The sequence below is a fragment of the Bos mutus genome, chromosome 27 (genome assembly GCF_027580195.1).
Source record: "Bos mutus isolate GX-2022 chromosome 27, NWIPB_WYAK_1.1, whole genome shotgun sequence".
In the NCBI taxonomy this organism is placed as follows: Eukaryota; Metazoa; Chordata; class Mammalia; order Artiodactyla; family Bovidae; genus Bos; species Bos mutus.
Window position 1 is genome coordinate 31300679 of NC_091643.1, and position 21089 is coordinate 31321767.

At 44.8% G+C, this 21089-nt stretch overlaps 1 non-coding gene across 1 annotated transcript; it reads right to left on the reverse strand.

The window, feature by feature from the left end:
• Positions 1–17669: 17669 nt before the first annotated feature.
• TRNAG-CCC (transfer RNA glycine (anticodon CCC)) lies at positions 17670–17742 on the reverse strand. Its single transcript has one exon. It is a non-coding gene; the product is annotated as a tRNA-Gly (tRNA).
• Positions 17743–21089: the final 3347 nt, after the last annotated feature.

The window sequence follows — 21089 nt, forward strand, 5'->3', positions numbered from 1 at the left end:
GTGTCCTCCTTGACCCTGAGAAAGGCCCCGCTCCCCACATCCTCTGCCATTCAGGTCCAGTTTTCCACATGAGGGGTTCACCAGATAGACCCTCAAGGCCTGTACAATGAACTGTCCACCTTCTAGGGGAACCTGCCAACCCCACCTGCTGGAAGATGACTCTCCAAGTCTGCATGTCCACTAATGTAACAATAGCTGAAGCCCATGATGATCTGTGATGTTCATACAATCACATACACACATTCTATCCTCAGATTCGGAGGCCCTGCACAGCCTCAGTAAAGGCTGAGTGAATGAATGAATGAATGAATGGTATTTGAGATTTCAGATTGATTTATAGAAGAGAAATGATGAGAAAGCCTGTAGCCCAGTGAATACTCTATATAAGCATATTGTGGGATGTGTGAACTTCCCCAGGTTCTTCTAGACTGGATTATTACTTAAAAATCTTTCATCTTTTTCGTTCCCTCTTTCCACCGACCCAAAGCCTTCTGCATGTCCGCCACATTTTGTACAGAAAGAATCAAAACCAGGTATGTGTTAATGAGAAGTCCTCTGAGCTCTCCGAGGCAGTGGTAGGTACTATTCAGGAAAAATCGGGCTGGGGGCAGCCCCATGTGGGTGGAAAGAAAGACCGAGGGGTGCAGGCCTTGAAGCACAGGGGTCAGGGGGGCTGGCGACCGACGTCAGCTTCTGAGCAGTTTGCCTAAGTATGAAAATTGAAGCATATCTTCGGGAAATTAAGCAATCAGCTTCTGAAACTGCGCTTACAAGAAGGCAGGGTTGCTAAGTGTCTTTTTAACAAATGGACAGGACAATAGAAAAGTAACCAGAGACCCATTTACATAATGCCTGTACCCTGAGCTCAGTCAAGAGAGCAGCTTTGACCTTTCGGATGGGCCAAGATGAAAATGAATGTGGGTTCACAGGGTTGCCTATGGAAGTAAGGTGCTTGCAAACCTTCTAGGGGAGGGTATATTTACATAAGGTTGCTCAGGGAGCAATTAGCTGAGATGTAGCAAGAGCCTTTTTAAAGTGCATTTCCTTTGAGCCAGAATACTCTGTACTTTCCCCATGAAAACACTCATTGCACTTTATTTGAATTCCTTGTTTAATTTATACTTAAATTTTCTACCAGACTAACAACTCTGAAGGAGGGACCTTGCTGGTCTAGATTATTGCTCTGTTCTCAGTGCCAACAGAGATGTGTGATAGTATGTATTGAATACATGCATTAAAGAATTAGTCACTACCTTATACTTCTAGGATGTATCCCCAGGAAGCAGGTGGACAAGCGTGCAAAATGTTGGTAAAAGGCCATTTATCTCTTCATTGCTTCTAAACTGTCTGTAAATGAGAGACTGGTGAAATAAATGAAGGGACTCTATCCAACAGAATACTATACAGCTGCTTTAAATGATGCTCCACATTCACTGACATAGATATTCACCATATAGAGCTAGAAAGAAACGAAGCAGGCTGCACAACTGTGCACCATCTCTTGGGCTTCCCAGGTGGCTCAGTGGTAAAGAATCTGCTTGCCAATGCAGGAGACTCGGGTTCAATTCCTGGGTTGGGAAGATCCCTTGGAGGAGGAAATGGCAACCCACTCTAGTATTCTTGCCTGGGAAATCTCATGGGCAGAGACCTGTGGGCTACAATCCATGGGGTCGCAAAGAGTTAGACACGACTGAGCTCAGCGCAGCAGCAGCACCATCTATTACGGGGTTTTTGCAAAATAAAAAAAAAAGCTGTGTGGTAGGAAATCCGGTGTTTTTATTTTCCTCTTTAGTTTTCTGTACTGTCTGATTTTAAAAAAGCTTCTTTTTTAGAAAGTTCCTTTTATAGCATGAAAAGCCAAGAAAATCACTTCCATTTTGAAAACAGTGTAATTGTTCATTTCCATTTGGCCTTTCATATATACAGGGCAATTCTGTGCTGCGCTTGTGAAAGGAGGAAAAATGGCTTCAATTAGAGAACACGAGGAACGAGCACATCATTAACTGAAGGAATTAAAAAGAAGGAATTGTGTCTACTAGAGTCTCTCTCCTTTGTAGCAGACAAAAAAACCCACAACAACACAACAACAACACTGAAAAGACTTTTGGAAAAGCGAAAGAAATAACGTGGCATCACGGACCACAAGTTGAGTTGGTGCCCAATGAAGAAGTCAGAGCAGCAAATCTAGAAATGATGAATCACCAGGGTTTCTTTGCTTTTGATCCATACTCGTAATTATGTGGAATTGTCATCAGTGTCAGCTGCCTGGATGCTTCTATGTTCTCCAGGCTTTTGCAGATCTCCCTTTTTCTTTCATATTCAAACAGACTCAGTGGAGGCCCTATGCCAAGCTCTGGCTCTAGAACATTCACGGCTTTACTGAGATTTCTAATGACGCCCCAGAACTGAGGGGAGGGGGGTTATGGGCTGTATTCCTACAGTCACCTGTTGGTACAAATTCCTGCTTTTACTGAATCTGAGTGATCTGTCCATTTTGTTGCTTCCTAAGGCTGCTCTGTCCACCTTAAAGACACCCCTCTCTCTTTCCTCAGAGCACAAACAGCAGTAAAATCTGATGAACATTTAGGACCTAAGAAGACTCTTACATCACTGCTCAAACAGGCAAAGACTTGCTGCTATACTCTGCCCTCTGTATCCATGGGTTCCTAATTTGTGGATTCAACCAAATGCAGATGGAAATATATATTTTTTAAGTTCAGAAAGTTGCAAAAAAGCAAAGCTGGCATTTGCCATGCCAGGAACATAATATTTGCAACAATTTAGGTGGAATTTACACTATATTAGGTACTGGAAATAAACTAGAGATAATTGGAATCAACACGTACACACTGCTGTATTTAAAATGGATCACCAGCCAGGACCTGCTGTAGAGCGCAGGGAACTCTGCTCAGTGTTATGTGGCAGCCTGGATGGGAGGGGAGTCTGGGGGAGAACGGATACATGCAGATGTGTGACTGAGTCCCTTTGCTGCCCACCTGAAACTATCACAACATTGTTAATCAGCTATACTCCAATATACAATTTTTAAAAATTTTAAAATAAATGTGAATGTGTGTATAGTTGTATGCAAATAATGCAACATTTTATATGAGGGACTTGAGCACCCATGGATTCTGGTATCTGTGGGTGAAGGGGGTCTGGACCAGCTCTTCGCCCGTGGATGCTGAGGGACGACTGTAGGAATCAGGCATCGCAGTCCTCTGGTCCCTTTGCGCTCCCTGCCGCAAGTCTCACTGGCTGTCCTGCTCGTATTGGTGTCTGCCAGCATGTCTTCTCAAGACGCCTCTTTTCTTCCCCATCAGCTCCTCCTTCGACCACCCAGGACCCTAAGGCCATTTTCCTCCAGAATGGCCAGAGGACGGTGCCTGCTGCCCTTTCTTTATCAAGCAGAGTAATTTGGTTTTCTCTCACCGCCCTTCCCTGCCTAATCCCAACCCACTGAGAGTGAGTAGGGGATGTCCCCTTTCCTGACCCAAGTAAAGTGAAGTCGCTCAGTTGAGTCTGACTCTTTGTGACCCCATGGACTGTAGCTTACCAGCCTCCTCCCTCCATGGGATTCTCCAGGCAAGAGTACTGGAGTGGGTTGCCAAAAAGATCCCTTTTATTTTCTTGTGTGGCACTAGTGGTAAAAAAAAATCTGCTTGCCAATGCAGGAGACATGAGACACGGGTTCGATTCCTGGGTCTGGAAGATCCCCTGGAGGAGGACATCACAACCCACTCCAGTATTCTCGCCTGGAGAATCCCATGGACAGAGGAGCCTGGCGGGCTACAGTCCGTGTGGTCGCACAGAGTCAGATGCAACTGAGCATACACATGTTTTCTTAAGCGTTTGTGCTGCCTACTATGAGTACTTCTTTTTTCCCTAGAATGTGGAAATTCTGCAGTAATTTTATTCTTTAAGTAGTCATTTCCCTTTCTCATAAGACATGCCCAGATCTCAGATGTCAGAGGCATCTGACTGCATGGATATTTGCCGCATTTCTGTATGTCTGTACACCCCTGCTTATTCCTATATGTACACAATTAGTTTGTTAAGTAAATCAAAGCTGGTACATTCTTCCAGAATCTGTTCTCATTTCTGCTGGACAAACCTTAGAGGTGGGAAAGTCAAACAAGAACATATGGAAAAGGTATTTTGGGGGTCTGGTGCAGATAGTTCAAAGAAGCAGCCGTGTGTCTCAGAGTATACTTGCAGGGTGGGGTGATGAACTACAGAAGCCAACATTTTCCATTTGGAGGGCGGTGCCTGCCCCTCAGGGGCTCAGCTTGAGAGGTGTCTGCCTCTCGCTCCTGGCAGATGGTCCCCTGGACAGTCCCCCCTCAGTGGGGCTCCTTCTCCCTCACCTCCAGTGGCAAGGGCACCCCCAGGTCCAGAAGAAAGATGGTATCCTTTGAAGTGGCCCTTGGGATGTAGAGCTACAATTTTTTTTTTTTCTCAGCTTATTCCAAGCCATTAATAATTTCAGGTTGCATTTCAACCCCTAGACTCCATTGAGTATTCAACAAATCTCTGCTCTTTTCCCCTCTTTCTGACTTTGATTGCCCTGGAAGCATTTAATAGAGGATTTTGCATTGAGTTTGTGCCTAAGTGTTCAAGAAACATGACCAAAGTGACCCAAGCTCATGGGTGTGCATTGACTGGAACTGGCATAAATGTTATCTCGAAGTCACGTCCGGGAAGCACGATACCCACGTTCTAGAGGGACATTCATAGCAGCAGCGAAAAGGCCAGATAATGGCCCCATTTAGCCCAGCCATTTAGTACCATAAATGCATCTCCTCAAATAAATCTGTGGATGACCCTCGGGCTGACTCTGCCGCTTGGCCGCGTGGTTTGCCCTAAATGCAGCACAAGGCCCCTCCGGGCCTCTGTCCCACATCAGGGACATGAGGAGAAACACAATCGGTGGGTCCTTTTTTGGAAGTGATTGCACAAAATGCGCAAAGAAATGGGGGAAAAAAATCTCACAGGAGCAAGCATTTATTATCTAGCTGGTCGTCCTTACGGAATCATAACTACTGCTGCAGGAAAAAATGGGCCACACTTCAAGACCCAGACAAATGCTACTACAACTATTTTTGAAACAACAAAAGGAAAACATAGGTTTTCTTGCAGATACTCTATAAAGATCAGGGTGGATGGCAGCATGCTGGTTTGTTAACCCTTTAGGAGGTGGGCTTGTTTAAAATCCTCCAGGGCCTCCCCTTGGCTTTAAGGATAAAGCTCAGATCCCCGAGGGTGGCAGAAGTGCTCTTTCTGGTTCAGCTGTGTCTGCTCTGCCACCAGGCATCCTCCGTGACCTGCTCAAGCCTTCCAGAACCACCAGCACATGTCTCTTGTTCTCTGGAGTCTTCTCCCCTCTGCTGTCTGCTCCTTTCTTACCAAGTGAACAGTTGCACGGGTTCAGCACACGGGGAGTTCCCTCTGGCAGGTCTTCCTTGAGTCTCGTCCTCTGCCCCAGAGTGGCTTGGGATGGTGTCCGGCCTTGCTCTCCTGGCACCAGTGACTTCTCTGGTCATCTTGTGGGGTTTTCTTGTCCATTTTCCAGTGGGCTGAGACATGGGCCAGCTCCCTGGCTCTGAAACGCAGTGGGTGTTTGATAAACATGTCTTGCCTCAGGATTTCTTTTGAAGGAAGGATGCTAAAGCTGAAACTCCAGTACTTTGGCCACCTCACGCAAAGAGTTGACTCATTGGAAAAGACTCTGATGCTGGGAGGAATTGGGGGCAGGAGGAGAAGGGGACCACAGAGGATGAGATGGCTGGATGGCATCACTGACTCGATGGATGTGAGTCTGAGTGAACTCCAGGAGTTGGTGATGGACAGGGAGGCCTGGCGTGCTGTGATTTATGGAGTCGCAAAGAGTCGGACATGACTGAGCGATTGAACTGAACTGAAGAGACAACGTGTATGTATTCCTGCCGTGTACCAGGCATTCTTCTTAAACCTCTACATGTCTGACCTCCTTCAGTCCTTCAAACAGCCTTGTTTTTTTGGTCATATTCACTAGCTCATTGTATTTTTTAGATTCCACATACAAATGATACCATACGGTATTTTTATGCCTGACTTATTTCCCTTTGCATAATGCCCTCCAAGTCCATCCATGTGGTAGGTTTTCTTTTTACATATATATATATATATATATATGGCTGCTCCTGGTTTTTGTTGGGAGCACACAGGATCTTTAGTTACAGCATGTGAAATCTAGTTCCCTGGTCAGGAATTGAACCCAGGTCCCCGGGCATTGGGAATACAGAGTCTTAGCCACTGGACCGCTAGGGAAGTCCCACATGATGGGTTTTATTTTTAACATTCATTTGAACATCTGCTCCCCACAGCTCAGTTTCTTTCAGGTTTAAATACATGTTAATTTTCCTATCTGCAGAACTTAGGTTTTGTGGGTGAATAATTTGCTTCCTTGGCATTCTGAACAGCCCTCCAAGGTCCCAAGGTGGCTCTAACGCAGAACTTTGTCACAGCTCTTTTCTGTATCCACTCAGCACCATATGGTAGAGATTTGCTCCTGATTTCACTGGAAATACCAAATGACTTTACAACATGTGTATTTTAACTCGAGGCAGAACTGGTTTTGGAATAGTCTCAGAGAGTTTCAGAATGAGTTATAGAACTAGGTCACCATAATCCACTTCCCACCATCTCACCACAAAGGCCTCCTAATGAGATTATATCTAAGCCTTACACAGTTGCTCGTTTATTATTTTTCCTGGGTCTTCCCAGATAGATGGCATTGACAAACCCGAACTCTGACTATCTTATCACTGTGAGGTCAGCTTAGTGAGAAATCTCATGGCTGAGACCCAGAAAATATCGTAACTCACATAAGATAAGGTCAATGTCATGGTGAAAGTCACAGTCTCTATAATTAGAACAACCCTCCCCTCCATGCTGACGTCGGTTTTCAGATGTGTACTTGATCAGGTCTTTCAAACAATGTGTTCTTTATTGGACGGGTTTGCTGCTTTAATCTCAGACAATAATGGCCATTCACTTACTCAAGTGGCCTTCTCCCCTCTACTAAAGTTCCTTAATTGGAATCACCCTCTCATTGACCTAAACCATTCATTACAAACTATTTCAGACAAGCTCCTGAGAACCTGAAGTAGAGGTGTTACCTGTTTTGCTCTCGTCTGAGATGCTTTTCCGTTCCGTGAGGCTCTAGTCACTGCTCAGAAAGCTAATTTATTTTGTCCTCACATTCTCAGTGAACAGCTTCTCGTGTATGTAGCAGCAAAATCTGAGTTGACTAGATCTTTAGGTTTCTTTAATTATCGAACAAAGTTGATGAGAGCTGGTGTGAGAAAAATAGGTCTTCTATGTTCCTGATGGGAGTGTAAGCTGATATAACAGTTTCAGAGGGCAGTTTTGTGCTATGTTTCAAAAGTTTTGGATTAAATCATTAACAGAGAATAATATATATTAAATAAACTGTTGGTTAATAATTTAAAATTATTTGATCAAGTGAGTGTATTTCTAGAAATTTATCTTAAATGATCAAGGCTCTATTAAATGATTTGATTCCAAAGATGCTCACTGATTAAATAAATCCTGTCATAAATGATTTACAGGATAGTGACTTTAGTTAACCATACTGCATCATGTTTGAAAGCTGCTAAGGAAAAAAGTTAAGGCTATGGTTTTTCCAGTGGTCAGGTATGGATGTGAGAGTTGGACTGTGAAGAAAGCTGAGCGCCAAAGAATTGATGCTTTTGAACTGTGGTGTTGGAGAAGACTCTTGAGAGTCCCTTGGACTGCAAGGAGATCCAACCAGTCCATTCTGAAGGAGATCAGCCCTGGGGCCCTGGGTGTTCTTTGGAAGGAATGATGCTAAAGCTGAAACTCCAGTACTTTGGCCACCTCATGCGAAGAGTTGACTCATTGGAAAAGACTCTGACGCTGGGAGGGATTAGGGGCAGGAGGAAAAGGGGACAACAGAGGATGAGATGACTGGATGGCATCACCGACTTGATGGACGTGAGTTTGAGTGAACTCCAGGAGTTGGTGATGGACAGGGAGGCCTGGCGTGCTGTGATTCATGGGGTTGCAAAGAGTCAGCCTCAACTGACCGACTGAACTGAACTGAACTGAAGGAAAAAAAAAGAAGAAGGTTGCTAAGAGAGTAGATCTTTAAAGTTCTCATCACAAGAAAACAATTGTAAATAGATGTAAACACACAGAAGGTGGAATGTCTCTGAATAGGAGGAAAGAAAAGGGTGGAGTTTTGGCTCTGGGTGGGAATCTGAAGTTCTTATGATCTATTTTATCTACGTGACAGCCTGCAAAGGTCCACATCCCACCAGTAGGAACCCACCTCTCCCAAGGCTTCTTTTACACATGTGGCCATGTAAAATTATTAAAAAAAAAACTATCCCTAATAGAGAAAAGCATTTAATTACCCATTAGAAAAGGAAGGCTATTTTCGTTTTCAAATTTTAATTTTTCTGCTGCACTGTGTAACACCAGAAAGCAAAAGCCTTTGAAAGTCGTCTGTTTCAGCAGAAATTCCATTTATCTTGCAACTGGTAAGTCCTTGGTTAGTAGGATAAACTGATCTCCCACGAAATGTCCATGCCAAACCTGTGAATGTGGCCTTATTTGGAAAATCTACTTGGCAGATGTAATTAAGGCTCCCAAGAGATCATCCTGCATTATCTGGTGAGCCCTGAATCCAAAGACAAGAGTCTTTACAAAGAGAGGAGACACAGGCTGGAGAGAAAAACACACAGAGAGGCCCTGTGGAGTCAGAGACGGAGCGGAGTGGCGAGTGATGCCAGCAGCCACTAGGAGCTGGAAGAGGCCAGGAAAGCAATGCCGCACCACCACCCACGGCCTCCAGAGGGAGCTCAGCCAGCCGGCACCATGATTTCAGGCTTCCTGCTCCAGAACTAAAGGGGGATAACTTCCTATTGTTCTAAGTGTTAATGATTTTTTGTGACCCCATGGAAGGAAGCCCTCCAGGCTCCAATGTCCATGGAATTCTCTAGGCAAGAACATTGGAGTGTGTTGCCATGCCCTCCTCCAGGGGATCTTCCCTAACCAGGAATCTAATCGGGGTCTCCTGCATTGCAGGCGGATTCTTTACCAGCTGAGCCATCAGGGAAGCCCCTTATTGTTCTAAGCCATCTGTAATGTCTTACAGAAGCCAGAGTAAAGCAGTACACCCCATCTCGGCATATTATCCATCCTTGTTACTGCACTGGTCACCAGGTGGCCCTGGGGGTGGTTATATGATTCCTGTCTATTATCCTAAAGAGCAGTTTTCCATTGAAAAGTTGTAGCTGTTTTGTTTGGAACACAGGCCTGCAAATGCATTTCAACTTTGCCTCTTGAATGTTTTTCCGAGTCTCAGCTTCTTTCTCTCATTTCCTCTCTGAGTTCTTCTCATCTGGGGGTGCCCCTTGATTTCTGGAGACCTTCTCAGACGGCAGAGAGGATCTGAGAGGCTCCACTGTGGGTGGGGTCCAGCCTTGGTCCCCAGGAGCCCTGTCCCTGTGATCCATGATGGACTTCCTCTTCACCTTTTGCCCTTGACCTGAGTGAATATTGGATTATTGAATTATTTTCTTGTACACTCTCATCTATGCAGGGAGGTTGGGTCATCTCATAAGAAGCTGGGTAGAACTCTTTCACTGTAGATTTCCATGGATTTAGAGGAAACTCCTTTAGTTTCACAACATGGATGGATTCCCTGTTGGGCTCACTTGGTTTGGCAGGGCTCTGTGGGTCTATTGTCGATACATAGCAGAAAAGGAAGAAGACAGTCATTCAGCTTGGGCCTGATGGGTGGAAGGTGATGCAGGTGAGACAAAGGCAGATGAAGGCATGAGAACCAGAGACAGGAGACAGGAGGGAGGGAGAGGCTTGACCCCAGGCCGAGGTCAGAGTCTAGCCCACCCTGCGGGCAAGGCCCGTCCAGATCTTCCCAGTTATGTGTGCTGATAAATTTCCTTTTTTGAGGGAGGTAGTTCATGGTAAGTTTCTGTGACCTACCGTTGAAAGAGAACAAACTCTTGAGCAAAAATTGCCAATGATTTTCTGATTGTTAAAATTTCTTTGCCTCATAACGGGAAAGCAATAAAGCACTGGCATCTTCAAACTTGTAGTCCTGTGTTCTTACATTTAAAAGGGAGCATATTTAAACTTGTCTCATGTGTCAAATGCAAGTCATGTGTAAGGTATAATCAAAAAGCTCAGTAAATGATAATTAAAAATTTCACAAAATTCAGTTAAGAATGGACACAAGATTAGTGTCTTCCATTTGCTTCCCTGTTACACTAACACACTGATGTCCCCACATGCGTGTCTTGTAGGCACAGGAAACTGAAACTGCAATCAGAAGGACTATCAGGGTGGATCTGGTGGTTTTGATGGTGGCCAATAAGGTGAAAGAGGAGAGTGAAAAATTTGGCTTAAAACTCAACATTCAGAAAACGAAGATCATGGCATCTGGTCCCATCACTTCATGAGAAATAGATGGGGATACAGTGTCAGACTTTATTTTTTTGGGCTCCAAAATCACTGCAGATGGTGACTGCAGCCATGAAATTAAAAGACACTTACTCCTTGGAAGAAAAGTTATGACCAACCTAGATAGCATATTCAAAAGCAGAGACATTACTTTGCCAACAAAGGTCCGTCTAGTCAAGCCTATGGTTTTTCCTGTGGTCATGTATGGATGTGAGAGTTGGACTGTGAAGAAGGCTGAGCGCCGAAGAATTGATGCTTTTGAACTGTGGTGTTGGAGAAGACTCTTGAGAGTCCCTTGGACTGCAAGGAGATCCAACCAGTCCATTCTGAAGGAGATCAGCCCTGGGATTTCTTTGGAAGGAATGATGCTAAAGCTGAAACTCCAGTACTTTGGCTACCTCATGCGAAGAGTTGACTCATTGGAAAAGACTCTGATGCTGGGAGGGATTGGGGGCAGGAGGAGAAGGGGACAACAGAGGATGAGATGACTGGATGGCATCACTAACTCGATGGATGTGAGTCTGAATGAACTCTGGGGGTTGGTGATGGACAGGGAGGCCTGGCGTGCTGTGATTCATGGGGTCGCAAAGAGTCAGACACAACTGAGCGACTGAGCGACTGAACTGAACTGAACTGAACTGAATCCATTTCTTTTCATGGTTGGTCTCAAGTTAAAGATTAGTCCAAAAGTTACAAATTGACTTTTCAGTGGATACATTTTCACTTGCCTCAAATCACAAGATGGCAAGTGATGTTCACAAGTTACATGCTGCTTAAAATTTGACATTTTCAAAGAAACTTGCTAGTAAGCTATTGGTGAAACTCATTGGATACTCAATATAAGACCTGCCCTGCCCAGAGGTCACCAAGAAAATGTTTTGATCACATTGTCCATTAGGCTGACTAATTGACATTTTCTGGTCCCCTGGGAAGCTCACTGACAGACGCCACCGCAGGCAGCAAGCTCTCAGCCTGCAGGCTGTTTTAAGCAATTGACTCTCACCGGTTGAGTAGTATCATTGCCTTAAATTAGTGACATTTGTTTCCTAACCAGTTTACGCCATTTTTTTCTTGGTATTGATTTGTATTTTAGTTAAATATCACATGAACTAATTCAATTTGAGTGAGAATAAACTTCATTCATATGAAAACTAGTTTGAAAACTTTGGAAAAACCAATCAAGGTGAGTAACTCAAAACTGCTCTTACCTTCGGTGTTGGTGAGACAATTATAACAGATGAGGGGCAAGTCAGAAGAATCCTGACATTGGCACCTGAAATGCTCAAGAGCTTAAGTTTTTACTTTGTTTTAAAGAAACCAAGAGCAGGTTCAGCCGAGGCTGTGTTCAAGTGTGCTTCCTGCACAAAAGTCAGAAATTCCCTAGTCCATTGACCTGTTCTCCTGAAATGGCCTGGCCTGATGTCGCGAGATGAGTGTCGATAGGCAGAATGTTTATTTCTGTCTTTGCAAGTAAAGTGATGTGATTCAGGTGAACACATGTCATTATTCCTAAATACTTATTTACTCACGTGGGTGGATTGGGTTTAGTCGTGGCCCGCAGGATCTTTGTTGAGTCATGTGGAATCTTTCACTGGGGCACGGGGTCAGTAACTCCAAGGAATGTGGGATCTTAGTTCCCCAAGCAGGGATTGAACCCGTGCATTGCAAGGTGGATTCTTAACCATTGGACCACCAGGAAGTCTCTGTGTTGTTGTTCCTGATTCCCCACTTTAAGAGACTCTTTTTCCATTTGATGACTTACTCCCCATGCTGATCTCATCTGATAAGCAGGCTTCTGCCCCCCTCAGCCCTCGTCTCCCTCCTGAACAGGAATCTGCAGAAATCAGCAGAGGCTTTAGGCTCACATGTCTCCTTCTTCCCCGCTCTCGGCTGTCATTTGCCTCTGGGTCAAGCTTCCACATTTTTAAAACTGAAATACAGATGATTTACAATATGGAGCTAGTTTCAGGTGTACAGTAAAGTGATTCAGTCATATATATATATATATATATATATTTAGGCTATTTTCCATTAGAGGTTATTACAAGATATTGTGCATAGTTCCCTGTTGTTCTAGTTGCTTCAGACCTGTCTGGCTCTTTTGCGACCCCATGGACTGTACCCCGCCAGGCTCCTCTGTCCATGGGATTTCCCAGGCAAGAATACTTGTGGGTTGCCATTTCCTTCTTCAGGGAATCTTTCTGACACAGAGATCAAGCCTGCATCTCCTACATTGGCAGGCAGATTCTTTACCACTGAGCCACCAGGGGAGCCCATAGTTCACTGTTCGACACACTAGATCCTCGTTGCTTATCTATTTTATATGTGGTAGTGGGTGTCTGTTAATCCCATACTCCTGATTTATCCCTCCCCCTCCCTTTCCCTTTTGGTAACCATAAATCTGTGAGTCTGTTTCTGTTTAAGCCTATGCAATTTTTTTTTTGTCAATGGGGTAACACACTTAGTATTCACAGGGTAGGTTACATGAAGGAGTGAAATTGTCAATTGTAAGAACAATAGATACACTCTGCTTTCATTTTAAAAGGGCAGGGATACTCTACAAATAACTATACCTTTTTGTTTTGCTGTTTTTAAGTTGAAATGTGTGCTTCTCCCACTATCTTTTGATTTTTACTTTTGCTCAAGACTTGGGTAACCAATAGGGGCAGATCCAAGGTTTTCAAGAGAAGCAGATACAATGTGGAAGGTCTACTTTAAGGAAGAAAGTGTAGGGACATCCCTGGTGGTCCAGTGGTTCAGACTTTGCCTTCCAATGCAGGGGGGCGGGTTCAGTCCCTGGCTAGAGGCCTAAGATCCCATATGCTTGCGGCCAAAACCCAAAACATAAAAAACAGAAGCAATATTGTAACAAATTCAATAAAGACTTTTAAAATGGTCCACATCTATTTATCTATATATAAATAAGCAAGTGTAATAGGAAGCACCCTTATGAGCCATGCAAATACATTTTAAATGTTCTTTGTTCTGTTGAGCTGCACAAATGTGATGTCAAATAACTCTGAGATGAAATACATTGACTCACTGATGACTATGTGCCATTTTGTAACTGGAAATGCTTATCTCTTGGGTGATCTCACTCTGCTCGTAGAATTTTGTGTGCTGTTTTGTCTGCAGCTGCGAGACTTCAAGACAAAAGTCGTGTCAGATACGCCAACGCTTGATATAACACTTTGGATACATAATGCATGCAACTTCAAGTACAAGTGGTTTTTCTGTTTGAAGTACTGCTAGAGATTTGTGCCCTCAAACACAGGAATTTTGATAAATTCTGTTTCACACAGTTTCCTCTGCAAAAGAAGTATGGTGCACTTACAGTCACTCAATCGTGTCCAACTCTTTGTGACCCCATGGACTATACAGCCCAAGGAATTCTCCAGACCAGAATACTGGAATGGGTAGCCATTCCCTTCTCCAGTGGATCTTCCCAACCCAGGAATGGAACCAGGGTCTCCTGCATTGCAGGCAGATACTTTGCCATCTGAGCTATCAGGGAAGCCCAGAAAGCCAAACATGCACCTCTAACGGATGACAAAGGATGCCCAGCTTCTAGTAGCCTGCCTGCAGCTTCCTGGGGTCAGCAGCCTCCAATTAGGGCTGACTAGAAGCCTTCCCTTTCTTCCTCTACAACGCTCTCCCACCCCTCTGCCTGCCTTTGCATCTCTGCCAAAGTTCCAGTCGTGACGGTTGACCCCTTTACTTGTTCTCATTTATTGTATCTGTTTACCTCCATAGGCCCCAGGGGTTAAGCTGGATGGTTTGAAATTAATCCCATCCAATAAAAAGATAGAATCTAAAAATTATTAAGAAATTTCTTGATTGGAAACAAAACCTCTGTTCCTCTTCCACCCACCCTTCCATGTATACAATCAGCATTGCTGGATAGACAAAGCATTTTCTCTTGTTATAAATTCTAAGGTCAGGCCTTCCCATTAACCATCCCATGTCAGCCAGGATGCGTTAAACTGCCAGAAACTAAAACTCTGGCTTAAGCAACAAGCAAAGTCTGGAGGTGGGGCGGCCCTGTGTCACTGGCTCCTGGTGTTACATTTTCACCAAGGGCCGGGGGTCCTTCCATCGCTCCATCGTCATCCTCAGCATTGACTTCCTCCTCAGGCTGGAAGCAAGGGGTCGGGGCATTTCCATGAATTGCAGCCGGATGAAGAAAAGAGACCCTGCCTTCCCACGAGACTGCTCTAGGGCAGACGAAACTTTCCCTAGAAGCCCCTAGTCGGTTTGCCACTTCCTGTTGGGCAGCCTCGGGTCCTAAGCCTGTTCTAGGACCATCACCAGGAGGAGCAGGATTACGCTCAGTCCAGGCGGGCCCACCCTGATGGGGTGAGGTTGGTTGGCTCCCCCCCACCCCCAGGATGCCCAGCTGCCTTTGAGGAGGAGTGGCTAACTGAACCGAGCTGGGGGTGGGGAGTAGGTATTGGGAAGGAGAAGTGGGTGATGTGCCCTGGGTGGGCAGGCATCATCCCACCCCCACCTGGTTGTACACTTTGGTTCTGTGGTGATGAGTAGTGAGGCTCTTTCCATCCTCTGTGTGGATGACGAGGGATTAGAAGGTGATGGCTAAAGGGGACACAGGGGTTTTGAAGTTGATCATGGTGATGACTGCACAACTGTGGCTACATGAGAAGCCGTTGAATGGCGCACTCTAAATGCGTGAATTGCATGGTATATAGTTACATCTTAATGAAACTCTTACCAAAACAACAGTCTTTGGATTGGAATCAAATAGAGGTAATACAATGAAGAAAAGAGAATTGATTGCAGCTATTTCCTGAAGCCCCAGTTTGCACCAGGATTGGTGCCTATAAGCTTCTGAGTTGTTAGACCCTAAAGACCCTCAATACCAGGTTGCCACTCATTTGCTTCCTTGCATGTAGCTTCTTTACAGGCAGGCACAGCAGATGCCAGTCTGGCCAGAACAGCCCTCCCGGAGGAGAGGAAGATGTCTTGGCTTCTCCATCAAGCTGAGGAACTCCTCCCCTGCTCCTGCCCAGGGCCCCCCCTGTGAATTCCTGCTGGGCACCACCTGATGCAGGAAAGGGACCAGAGGCTCTCCTTGCCCTGGAGTGGACTGTGGTGCTTGGAGAAAGAAGAGGCATGTCTTCTGTCTGATGCAGGTGTGTAACCATCAGGCCCAAGTCAGAGATGAAGCAGCATTAAGGACAGCAGCCTGGCAGCAAAGGAGACACCGACTTAAAGAACAGACTCTTGGTCTCCGTGGGAGGAGGCGAGGGTGGGACAATGCGAGAGAATAGCACTGAAACATACATGTTACCATCGTAAGAGAGTGAACTGGCGGGAGTTTGACATACAGTGCAGGGCACCCCAAGCCCATGCTCTGTGACGACCTGGAGCTGTGGGGTGGGCGGGAGCTGGGAGGGGGCTTCAGGAGGGGGGAGACACAGGTATACCAAAGGCCGATTCATATTGATGTATGGCAAAAACCAGTATTGTTACTGTAAAGTAATTGTCCTCCAATTAAAATAAAAAAACAAACAAAAACCAGAAGCCTGGGGTCCTGACACTACAGGACCCCAGGGCTCCTTTGAGCCCTGGTTGGGGTTTTGTTTTCCTTTTAAGGAGCCATCTGTACATCGGCTTTTCAAAAACGTGCTTTGTAAATGACAAACGAGCAGCTCTACAAGGCAAGGACTCAAGGAACACTTAGACTTCTTTCCTTTTAGGTTATCTTGTAATGTTTAGAGAATACCTACAAGCTTTAAAAACTAGTCACCTTCAGCAGGACACGCCACTTTACATTCTATCCTGGCTTAAACATTCAGATCTGAACGTGCTGGCAAGGTCCGCACTGGTCACAGTTAATGGCCATAGGCTGTTTCATGTCATCGTGAAATTTGCTTAACCATTTCCCTATTGTGTGTCCTGGCCCTTTTCCAGTTTTGTATTGTGTTGAACCGCGGTTGCTGTGCGTATATTTGTGTGCGCTCAGTTATTTTTTTCTTGGAGTTATTTTCTTGCAGCATGTTTCCAAAAGTGGACTGACTGGGTCACACCGTTCTTAGCTCCTGTTACATATTGTCTGATTTTTTTTTCTCAAGAAAGAGAGGAACCACTATAAACTCACCAGCAGTGTATGAATGTGCTTATTTCCTTAAAGTCCTGCTGGCATTCTGCTCTATTCTTATTAAAAAAAAAAATTATGCTAGCTTAATAGATGGGAGATTGTTTTAAGTGACACATCTGTCATTGCTGGGGGTTTGAAATCCATCAGCCTGGCGTGGGCCAGGTGGCCACAGGTCGACAAAGAATTTCCAGCATGAAAGAATGTAGCTGGCTGTGCCCAGGGAAGAGTAAATAGGTCACCTGGGAGGCAGGCCCCTGTGCCCAGAGGTCATTTCTCTTTCACAGAAGCAGCTCCTAAAAAGGCTTTTTACCATACATGGGAGGTGTCTGTTGTCCCCCAGGGTAGACTCCAAGAATTCTGAGTCTGGCCCTTCAAACTCTCCCATCCCCATCTTTAGGTGGGTAATGCATTTGGGGCTTGTGTGACAGGGCTGGACTTTATGAAAGCGTGGAGGGGAGCCCTGGGGCTGGGAGCAGCGGCTCTGCCTCTGCTTCTCTCTACCCTGCACGTGTGCCGAGGTTCCGGGCCCGGTGCCTCCAACAGCATCTCTTCTCCAGCCAACAACAGCCTTCCACCCAAACTGGAGCCATTCCAGGTGCCTGAGCCCAGAGGTCCCTGCAGATGGAGTGTAATTTAACCCAGATGATGCTTGGTTGAGGGGCCCCAGATGGCAGGGGGCTTCCTCCTGGGGCATGGCCTTAACTGTGGACATTCTCAAGATCAATCCAAGATGATCCCGACTGGAGAGGCATCAAGACACCACAGGGCTTCTTGCCTCCAGATCTGCTGTTTCCTCTGTCTTGACGCCTTCCTCCACCTTTGCTCTTGCTAATACCTGTTGTTTCAATGTTATCTTCTTCCAGAAGCTCGTTCCTGACCTCCAGTTCTGGGTTAGGAGCTGCTCTTCTGAGCTCCCATAGCATCCAGCACATACCCCTCCCTGTACTATTAAAGAAAGATTATTTATTTGGCTGTACCAAGTCTTAGCTGCAAAAAGCAGGATTTGTTGTTTTTGTTAGGGGTGGCCTGTGGGGTCTAATTTCCTGACCAGGGATTGAACCCGGGCCCCCTGCATTGGGAGTGCAGAGTCTTAGCCACTGGACCACCAGGGAAGCCCCGCATCCTGCTCTTTTCTCGGTCTAACACTCATCACACTGGACTGTGGTGGCTAGAAGCCTGTTTGAGCCGTGTCCAGTCCAGGGGGCAGGGCTCAGTTTGTGGAATGAATAGATGTATGAACAAACATATGTGATGATGGAAGCATGGAATAATTAACCCTGGTACTGACAGTGGCCACCAGGGCTGATATTCTGCAGCAATCCAGGGCTGGACCGGAAACTTGAGAGGCATACACGGCAAGTGAGCCCTTGGATTCTCTTCGCTTCAGAACCTGGAGATGAGTAGGACTGACTCCCAGCTGAGGCAGCAAGGGGAGCACTCTGGGGTCTCGTAAATGGGTTCTTCAGTTATCTCTCAGCTTTAGTAAAATCAGAATCAATTCTTCTGAACACATTCTGGGCTATGGTCTTAGAGTGTCACGGAATGAGGCCAGAAAAGAAAAAAGAAACGAAAATGATCAATCACAACTTTGTTGCGATGAAGCAGATTTCCTTTTCTTTTATGTTGCTCTTGGAAGACCTCACAAAATATCCCATGCGTATCAGATATCACAAAGTATCCCATCCGGGCCCTTGATGAGTCCTTACCACGCTTCATCCTGTTTATTTGACGGACATCAATGAGCCACTGCAAAGCTCGGGTCACACTGGGGGCCAGGGCTGGGGTTCCTTGGGTGGGAAGTGGGCACAGAAATTCTAAATTGGGGGCAACTGCGAGGAACACAAAAACAAAACAGAAAGAAAATTCGAGCTGAAAATTGGGCTGAAAGCTAGGCCTAAGAAAAGGACAACACTGAGAGTGGGTTGGCAGAGAGGAGAGGGCATGAGCGTCACTGGGCAGGAGGGCATTGAGGAGTCCAAGGCTTGTTCTGAGCGGTCATGGCAAGATGGTCTCTGAAAGGCCCAAGGCCCCTGGAGGAGATGAAGCTTCCAGAAAGAGACAGCATATGGCCACTGCCCTTAAGGACTTTCCCAAACATCCAGTCAGCAGGGAAACCAGACAAGCAAGCGGGTCACAGCACACAGAAGGCACTGGTGAGCACGAATACTGTTTTCTAGCCATGGCCATTTTCTTGTTGCAGTGACAAAAAATATACCATCAGTAAATTTTTTATCTAATAATTTAGACAGGATTCACAGTAGTCTTTTTTTAAAAAAAATTTTGATTCCTTTTCCCCCCTTTATTTCTTTTAAAAACAATTTATTTTTGGCTGCTGTGGGTCTTCATTGCTGCTCAGGGGCTTTCTCTAGTTGTAGTGAGTAGGGGTCACTCTCTAATTGCAGGGCATGGGTTTCTGTGGTTGAGGCTCCCAGATTCCAGAGCACGGCTTCCGTAGTTCTGGCCCATGGGCTGAGTTTGTCCTGAAGCACGTGGAATCTTCCCAGACCAGGGATCGAACCCATGTCCAATTCAGGGAACTGGCAGGCAGATTCTTAACCACTGGACCACCAGGATAGTCCTGCACTTTAGTCTTTGCTTAAGCAAAGAGTTAACTTCGTGTGTGTTTGATATTAAAGATGGTTGCATAAATCTATCGTTTCATGTAATCTTCAAAATTTAATGCTGGACGTACTCTGGTAGAAAAGCGATTCATTAGTAAGAGGAAAAATTCTTGCAACAGTGTTGCTGTGCAGGGTTTATAATTTTGTCTTTGCCAATCTCAGATTCTTTAGAGAAGTAGGTTAGGTGGGATATAAATTATAAATTAATAAGTAAAAAGATAGAATCCCTAGATTCTACTATTTTCTCTCTACCATAGGTTGTGCCCATGTATAATTAAAATTTAACTTTTTTCAGTATATCATGTAAAGACAATAGCAACTATCCTTTCTTAGGCAACTAGATATCCTATTTACTTTAAATGTAATTTTCTTAAAGTTCCTTAAACTGGGAATCACAGATGCTTAAGCATCTGCAAGATTTTAATTTTGTATTTTCACCTTATTGATAATTTTTTAAAATTGGCAATTATAAAGAGAAAACTTACAGTGGCAATTTGCATTTGGTATTTTCATAAAAGACTGCATTTCTTAAGTCATCGTTTTCTCAAACTGGGATTCATGAGCAAATTCTGAAAGGACTTAAAAATTATTTCCCTGAAAATTCCTCAAGTTTAAGAAACATTTGCTCTAATCAGTTCAGTTCAGTTCAGCTGCTCAGTCGTGTCAGACTCCTTGCAACCCCATGAACTGCAGCACGCCAGGCTTCCCTGTCCATCACCAACTCCTGGAACCTACTCAAACTCATGTCCATCATGTCAGTGATGCCATCCAACCATCTCATCCTCTGTTGTCCCCTTCTCCTCCTGCCTTTAGTCTTTCCCAGCATCAGAGTCTTTTCCAAGGGCTTCGGAACAGGTTCTTCACATCAGGTTCTTTGCATCTGGTGGCCAAAGTATTAGAGTTTCAGCTTCAGCATCATTCCTTCCAATGAACACCCAGGACTGATTTCCTTTAGGATGGACTGGTTAGATCTCCTTGCAGTCCAAGGGACTCTCAAGAGTCTTCTCCAACACCACACTTCAAAAGCATCAAATCTCGGCGCTCAGCTTTCTTTATAGTCCAACTCTCACATCCAAACATGACTACTGGAAAAACCATATCTTTGATTAGATGGACCTTTGTTGGCAAAGTAATGTCTCTGCTTTTTAATGTGGGGTCTAGGTTGGTCATAGCTTTTCTTCTTATAATACAAAGTTCATTCTTCTCTGGTTCTTTTGAGCCTCAAATTAATGACATATTAACATTATAGCTCATGTTTTTCGATGTCTCTTTGATATTAAATTAAGTCCTAGCTTGTTAAAGATCTACTTCTACCTTTATTTCCTGAAACACTTTTGTTTTTCTATTTGGTTTTCGATTTATCAAGAAGAAACGTGTTTGGTTTTTTTTCCCCCTTAAGATCACGATTTTCTAAAGATTATTAGAAAATTTTCTAAAGATTGTTACTAAGGATTCAAGTAGGAGTTACATGAATGTCACAAGCCAGCTGAAATATCTTTGTCTTTTCCTTTCTGTAAGGATCATGGAACCGCTTGAAAGCTTCACCTTCACAAAAATTAAGTTTCACATTATGCAGGAGTCCTGATGGCTTTAAAAGTCAGTTCAGTTGAACACTGAGGGCATATGAAGTAAAATTCAGATGAGGAAGTTTTACCTACAGTGTCTGATGGTTTGAACTGGATCTTTAATAAGGAAACATCAAGGAGATGGATGAAGACTTCCGACCTGTGATCACTCTTTACTGGCAAGGAATAAACCACGTGCAGCGAATTTTATCCAAGTCCTGCCCAATCTCCTGGGCTAAACTCAAATGCCACTGTCTCCTTGACACCATCCCA